Source organism: Oncorhynchus tshawytscha, unplaced genomic scaffold, assembly GCF_018296145.1.
Source record: "Oncorhynchus tshawytscha isolate Ot180627B unplaced genomic scaffold, Otsh_v2.0 Un_scaffold_2906_pilon_pilon, whole genome shotgun sequence".
Classification (NCBI taxonomy): domain Eukaryota; kingdom Metazoa; phylum Chordata; class Actinopteri; order Salmoniformes; family Salmonidae; genus Oncorhynchus; species Oncorhynchus tshawytscha.
In genome coordinates, this window is record NW_024609776.1 from 25888 (window position 1) to 32500 (window position 6613).

General features: G+C 45.7%; 1 long non-coding RNA gene across 1 annotated transcript in view; it reads left to right on the forward strand.

Moving 5' to 3' along the window:
* The first annotated feature begins 5554 nt into the window (after positions 1 to 5554).
* The window catches only part of LOC121845830, a 1503-nt gene continuing 444 nt past the window's right edge, over positions 5555 to 6613 (forward strand). The window contains exons 1-2 of the long non-coding RNA XR_006082800.1: positions 5555 to 5622; positions 6451 to 6613. The exon at positions 6451 to 6613 is cut by the window's right edge and continues 15 nt beyond it. This is a non-coding gene — a long non-coding RNA (uncharacterized LOC121845830). The remainder of the gene's footprint in view (positions 5623 to 6450) is intronic.

Sequence of the window (6613 nt, forward strand, 5' to 3'; positions counted from 1 at the left end):
CTATGCTGTCTGACTATGTGTATCTTTGCTATTAAAGGAACTCAGTTGCATTGTAAGGGGGCTCTCAGATAATTCAGGGGGAGACACTGAATTTATCTGAGAGTCACAGGATTGTGATAAGAGCTCATATAATTAAAGATGGACTTTTATAACTAACTCTGACGTGTGTGTGTGGTTTGCTCCCATGATTTGGTAAATAGAGGAAATTTCCACGACAGGGCTTACCCCAGCAACAGAATGGTGTGGGCTTACCCCAGCAACAGAATGGTGTGGGCTTACCCCAGCAACAGAATGGTGTGGGCTTACCCCAGCAACAGAATGGAGTGGGCTTACCCCAGCAACAGAATGGTGTGGGCTTACCCCAGCAACAGAATGGAGTGGGCTTACCCCAGCAACAGAATGGTGTGGGCTTACCCCAGCAACAGAATGGTGTGGGCTTACCCCAGCAACAGAATGGTGTGGGCTTACCCCAGCAACAGAATGGTGTGGGCTTACCCCAGCAACAGAATGGTGTGGGCTTACCCCAGCAACAGAATGGTGTGGGCTTACCCCAGCAACAGAATGGTGTGGGCTTACCCCAGCAACAGAATAGTGTGGGCTTACCCCAGCAACAGAATGGTGTGGGCTTACCCCAGCAACAGAATGGTGTGGGCTTACCCCAGCAACAGAATGGTGGGGCTTACCCCAGCAACAGAATGGTGGGGCTTATCCCAGCAACAGAATGGTGGGGGCTTACCCGGCAACAGAATGGTGGGGCTTACCCCAGCAACAGAATGGTGTGGGCTTACCCCAGCAACAGAATAGTGGGGCTTACCCCAGCAACAGAATGGTGCGGGCTTACCCCAGCAACAGAATGGTGTGGGCTTACCCCAGCAACAGAATGGTGTGGGCTTACCCCAGCAACAGAATGGTGTGGGCTTACCCCAGCAACAGAATGGTGTGGGCTTACCCCAGCAACAGAATGGTGTGGGCTTACCCCAGCAACAGAATAGTGTGGGCTTACCCCAGCAACAGAATGGTGTGGGCTTACCCCATCAACAGAATACAGAATGGCTGATTGGCCAGCTCGGCCAATGAGCCAATGAGCCAACATTACATCATGTTCTATGAGGAAATAGCAAGAAGTGTATTTGAGATATAAGTTTGAGGTGGGTTTTGTGTGTTTTGTTTTCTCAAATGTATGCATTGGCCACAAATATGAGTGTAGGACATAACTTGAGTTAATGGAATATGAACTTCTAAAAGTGAGATTTTCACTGGACAGCTACTTTAAGACCCATTGACTCTGCTTGTCTAGTAGACAGAAGAATTGTCTTTCTCGCTCTACCTGTTTCTCTACCTGTTTCTCTCTGTTACCAGTCGGGGCCAGACCCCCCCCACACACACACACACACAAAAAAAAAAAAACTTTAAGAGATTCAAGGAAAGACCACCCACAGCAGCAGGTCACACCTCAGTGTACTTACGTACACTTCCAACAAAACATGAGACAGAAATGACAGTGAGAAGAAATGCATGAATTCCTTGGCCCTGGTATTTCACAGGGCTGCTGTGTAGGAGTCTGCTATGGTAATAGTCACAATAGAATCACCAAGTACATTGACATGAACCAGGAAGTTGACCTGGTGAACAACAGTAAACAGAATGTCCAGACAGGATATGTAGATGAAGAATTGGCTCATAATCCACATGGTATGAGTAGATGGGATTGTGACATGTGTAGATGAAGAATGGGCTCATAATCCACATAGTATGAGTAGATGGGATTGTGACATGTGTAGATGAAGAATGGGCTCATAATCCACATAGTATGAGTAGATGGGATTGTGACATGTGTAGATGAAGAATGGGCTCATAATCCACATAGTATGAGTAGATGGGATTGTGACATGTGTAGATGAAGAATTGTCTCATAATCCACATAGTATGAGTAGATGGGATTGTGACATGTGTAGATGAAGAATTGGCTCATAATCCACATAGTATGAGTAGATGGGATTGTGACATGTGTAGATGAAGAATTGGCTCATAATCCACATAGTATGAGTAGATGGGATTGTGACATGTGTAGATGAAGAATGGGCTCATAATCCACATAGTATGAGTAGATGGGATTGTGACATGTGTAGATGAAGAATGGGCTCATAATCCACATAGTATGAGTAGATGGGATTGTGACATGTGTTGATGAAGTCCTTTATGACTGATTGCATGTGTCTTGTTTTGTGTTAATGTATGTGGTGTTTTAGTTCTGTTTTATCGAGACAGTATTAATTATTAAGCCTTTATTTGGGCATTTAAGCCTGGACATACAATGCACTTAGGGTCTATGGGACCTGGTCAAAAGTAATGGACTATATGGGACACAGCCTCACTGACTCTGTCTAAAGTAATGGACTATATGGGACACAGCCTCACTGACTCTATCAAAAGTAATGGACTATATGGGACACAGCCTCACTGGTTCTGTCAAAAGATGTCAAACCAAGTCTTGAGAGGCTGTGCCAAAGCCTGTATCATTCATTACATAACACATCTGTCCACCCCACTCTGTTTGCAAGGTATTGGTCTATAGACTCACCACTGTTCAGTGTTACTAATGTATTGGTCTATAGACTCACCACTGTTCAGTGTTACTAATGTATTGGTCTATAGACTCACCACTGTTCAGTGTTACTAATGTATTGGTCTATAGACTCACCACTGTTCAGTGTTACTAATGTATTGGTCTATAGACTCACCACTGTTCAGTGTTACTAATGTATTGGTCTATAGACTCACCACTGTTCAGTGTTACTAATGTATTGGTCTATAGACTCACCACTGTTCAGTGTTACTAATGTATTGGTCTATAGACTCACCACTGTTCAGTGTTACTAATGTATTGGTCTATAGACTCACCACTGTTCAGTGTTGCTGATGTATTGGTCTATAGACTCACCACTGTTCAGTGTTACTAATGTATTGGTCTATAGACTCACCACTGTTCAGTGTTACTAATGTATTGGTCTATAGACTCACCACTGTTCAGTGTTACTAATGTATTGGTCTATAGATTCACCACTGTTCAGTGTTACTAATGTATTGGTCTATAGACTCACCACTGTTCAGTGTTACTAATGTATTGGTCTATAGACTCACCACTGTTCAGTGTTGCTGATGTATTGGTCTATAGACTCACCACTGTTCAGTGTTGCTGATGTATTGGTCTATAGACTCACCACTGTTCAGTGTTACTAATGTATTGGTCTATAGACTCACCACTGTTCAGTGTTGCTGATGTATTGGTCTATAGACTCACCACTGTTCAGTGTTACTAATGTATTGGTCTATAGACTCACCACTGTTCAGTGTTACTAATGTATTGGTCTATAGACTCACCACTGTTCAGTGTTACTAATGTATTGGTTCTATAGACTCACCACTGTTCAGTGTTGCTGATGTATTGAAACTGTGCTTCAATAAATGTTTTGGACTTGTAACACAGCTGCCTTCTCTTACATCACAGATCAGCCTTGCATACTTACATATTTCACACTCCGTCTACCCACACCCACAGATGCACAGAATCCCAAAGATGGTGTGAAACTTCTAGAGAAGTAGAGCTCTCTGCATCTAACCAGGAAATGGACGTTGACACAGGAAACTGGTGGTCATGTTTTCACATGGTGCATCTCTGAGGGAAGCCAGTATCAGATATGATTGGTTTCCAACCGTCTAAGAGGCAAGCTGCACAGACTAGTGGCTAAAGGAGAACAGAGCAGTGGAACGCAGGGAAACTAGTTCAGATGAGTCCCTTTTCATTTACTAGGAAAGGAAGGGACTGACAGCTATTTGTCTGGTTTTAGAATGGTGAAAGAGATTCTGTTTCCAGGAAACCCAGATCCTTGTGACAGTTATGACACGCAGTGGTGGGTTGATATTGGAATGAATGAAGTGGTGGGTTGATATTGGAATGAATGAAGTGGTGGGTTTGATATTGGAATGAATGAAGTGGTGGGTTGATATTGGAATGAATGAAGTGGTGGGTTTGATATTGAAATGAAGGAAGTGGTGGGTTTGATATTGGAATGAATGCAGTGGTACGGAGTGATGCACCCTGGACCGTCACTGGCTTTAGCAATCATCGCATGTTTTCTGCAGAGATACTTCTGTGAAAGTCGCTGGGACAAGGAAGAAGGTACTTATCTTTATTATCAAACAATTGTATAAAACAACATTTATAGATTTGACCAGGTAGATATTCCATGTGCATATAGACATATCATATGCCTTCAGTATTAATGACATTATTTACATTATACGTACATCTGTGTGGAATGAGAGATGTCTTTCTTGTGTGACACGTGTAGGTTTGAAGCCAGGCTCAGAGACGTACGGCTACAAAGCTTTCTCTGGGGAGGGGTTTGTCATGCAATGTACCAAACCACAGTCTGCCGGTCTCTGTGAGCGCCTCTACAACATCACAGCCAGCTCTGAGGAAGCTGATTGGTCGAAGGCCGAGGGGGAAACCAACAGAGACAGAGTTGACGGGGCCGTGACAGGACGGGGGAACGCACTCTGGTTCTCTACCGTTACTGCAAAGGACTCTGGGATGTACACATGCCACACAGGGTAGGTAGTCTGTTGACGGTCTTTGGGTAGGCCCTCTCTCTGTTTCACAGGGTAGGTAGTCTGTATTGACTCTGTTTGGGTTGGCCCCTCTCTCTGTTTCCACAGGGTAGGTTGTCTGTATTGACTCTGTTTGGGTAGGCCCCTCTCTCTGTTTCACAGGGTAGGTACTGTATTGACTCTGTTTGGGTAGGCCCCTCTCTCTGTTTCCACAGGGTAGGTAGTCTATATTGACTCTGTTTGGGTAGGCCCCTCTCTCTGTTTCACAGGGTAGGTAGTCTGTATTGACTCTGTTTGGGTAGGTAGTCTGTATTGAGTCTGTTTGGGTAGGTAGTCTGTATTGACTCTGTTTGGGTAGGCCCCTCTCTCTGTTTCCACAGGTTAGGCAGTCTGTATTGACTCTGTTTGGGTAGGCCCCTCTCTCTGTTTCCACAGGGTAGGTAGTCTGTATGGACTCTGTTTGGGTAGGCCCCTCTCTCTGTTTCACAGGGTAGGTAGTCTGTATTGACTCTGTTTGGGTAGGCCCCTCTCTCTGTTTCACAGGGTAGGTAGTCTGTATTGACTCTGTTTGGGTAGGCCCCTCTCTCTGTTTCCTGCCCTTTGATCAGAAGAAGTGAGAGAAGCTTTGGTGGAATGGACGGATGAAGTGAAGTAGTGTAACTCTCCAAAACATGCCACGTCATTACATGAATTCTCTTCAGGACCAAAACGCCTTCACAAAGACAGTACAAATTCGGGTTCTTACTTTGAACAGTTTGCCTGGGTTTGATTTTGAAAAACAGTTTGCCTATATTTTTGACCTTTCCAAGAACAATGTGTGAATTTGAATGTGTGTTGTTATTATCACAGTGGTATGGTGATCCACGTCTATGTGGAGGTGCTGGAGAGGGCCAACCTGGGGTGCAGGGACACAGAGGAGAACAGAGTCACACTGGTTCTGGGCAAGGTGGCAGGATCCCATGTCCTGGGATCAAATGTCGGACACAGAGGTCAGAGGTCACATGGTACAAGGTGATTATTCCAGCAGATTTTTGGATGGATGAATGGATGGATGGTTGGGTGGATGGTTGGATGGGTGGTTGGATGTTTGGATGGATGGATGGATGGTTGAATGAATGGATGGGTGGGTGTAGGTGGGTGGGTGGGTGGTGGGTGAGTGGTGGTGGTGGTGAGTGAGTGAGTGAGTGGAGAGTGAGTGGGTGAGTGAGTGAGTGAGTGAGTGAGTGAGTGAGTGAGTGAGTGAGTGAGTGGTGGGTGGGTGGGTGGGTGGGTGGGTGGGGTGGGTGGGTGGGTGGGTGGGTGGGTGGGTGGGTGGGTGGGTGGGTGGGTGGGTGGGTGGGTGGGTGGGTGTATAGGTGGGTGGGTGGGTGGGTGGGTGGTTGGATGGGTGGGTGGGTGGGTGGTTGGTTGGGTAGGATGGGTGGATGGATGGATGGATGGATGGATGGATGGGTGGGTGGGTGGGTAGGTAGGTTGGGTAGGTGGGTGGTTGGTTGGGTAGGTGGGTAGATGGATGGGTGGGTGGGTGGGTGGTTGGATTGGTGGATGGGTGGGTAGGTGGGTGGTATATTGATGGACGGCAGGTTTTACCTGATGTTTGTTTCTCTTCAGAATGTAGTTATGGTATCATTCCACTGCATCTAAGACTTTACACAAACTCCTAACCTTTAGTAAACACAAGTACAAGCCTTACACACCCATGTGACCGGTTACACACCTGATCACCTGTGACAGGTCAACACATGTATGGAATAAATAGACGAACGTACAAAGAAATGAACAAACGACTGAACAGGCAAACAAGTGAATAATGGCTTTACATCATGGGTTTCTCTGCAGGATGCCAGGCCTGTGTGTGAGATACAGGATAAGAGGACTATCTCTGTGGTAGACCGGTATACTCTTCTGCTGGGTACTGTCTATGTGAGTGATGCTACAGTGTATTTCTGTGACTACACCTACGAAGACAACGGGATCCCCTGGACAGTCAGGAGATCTGTTA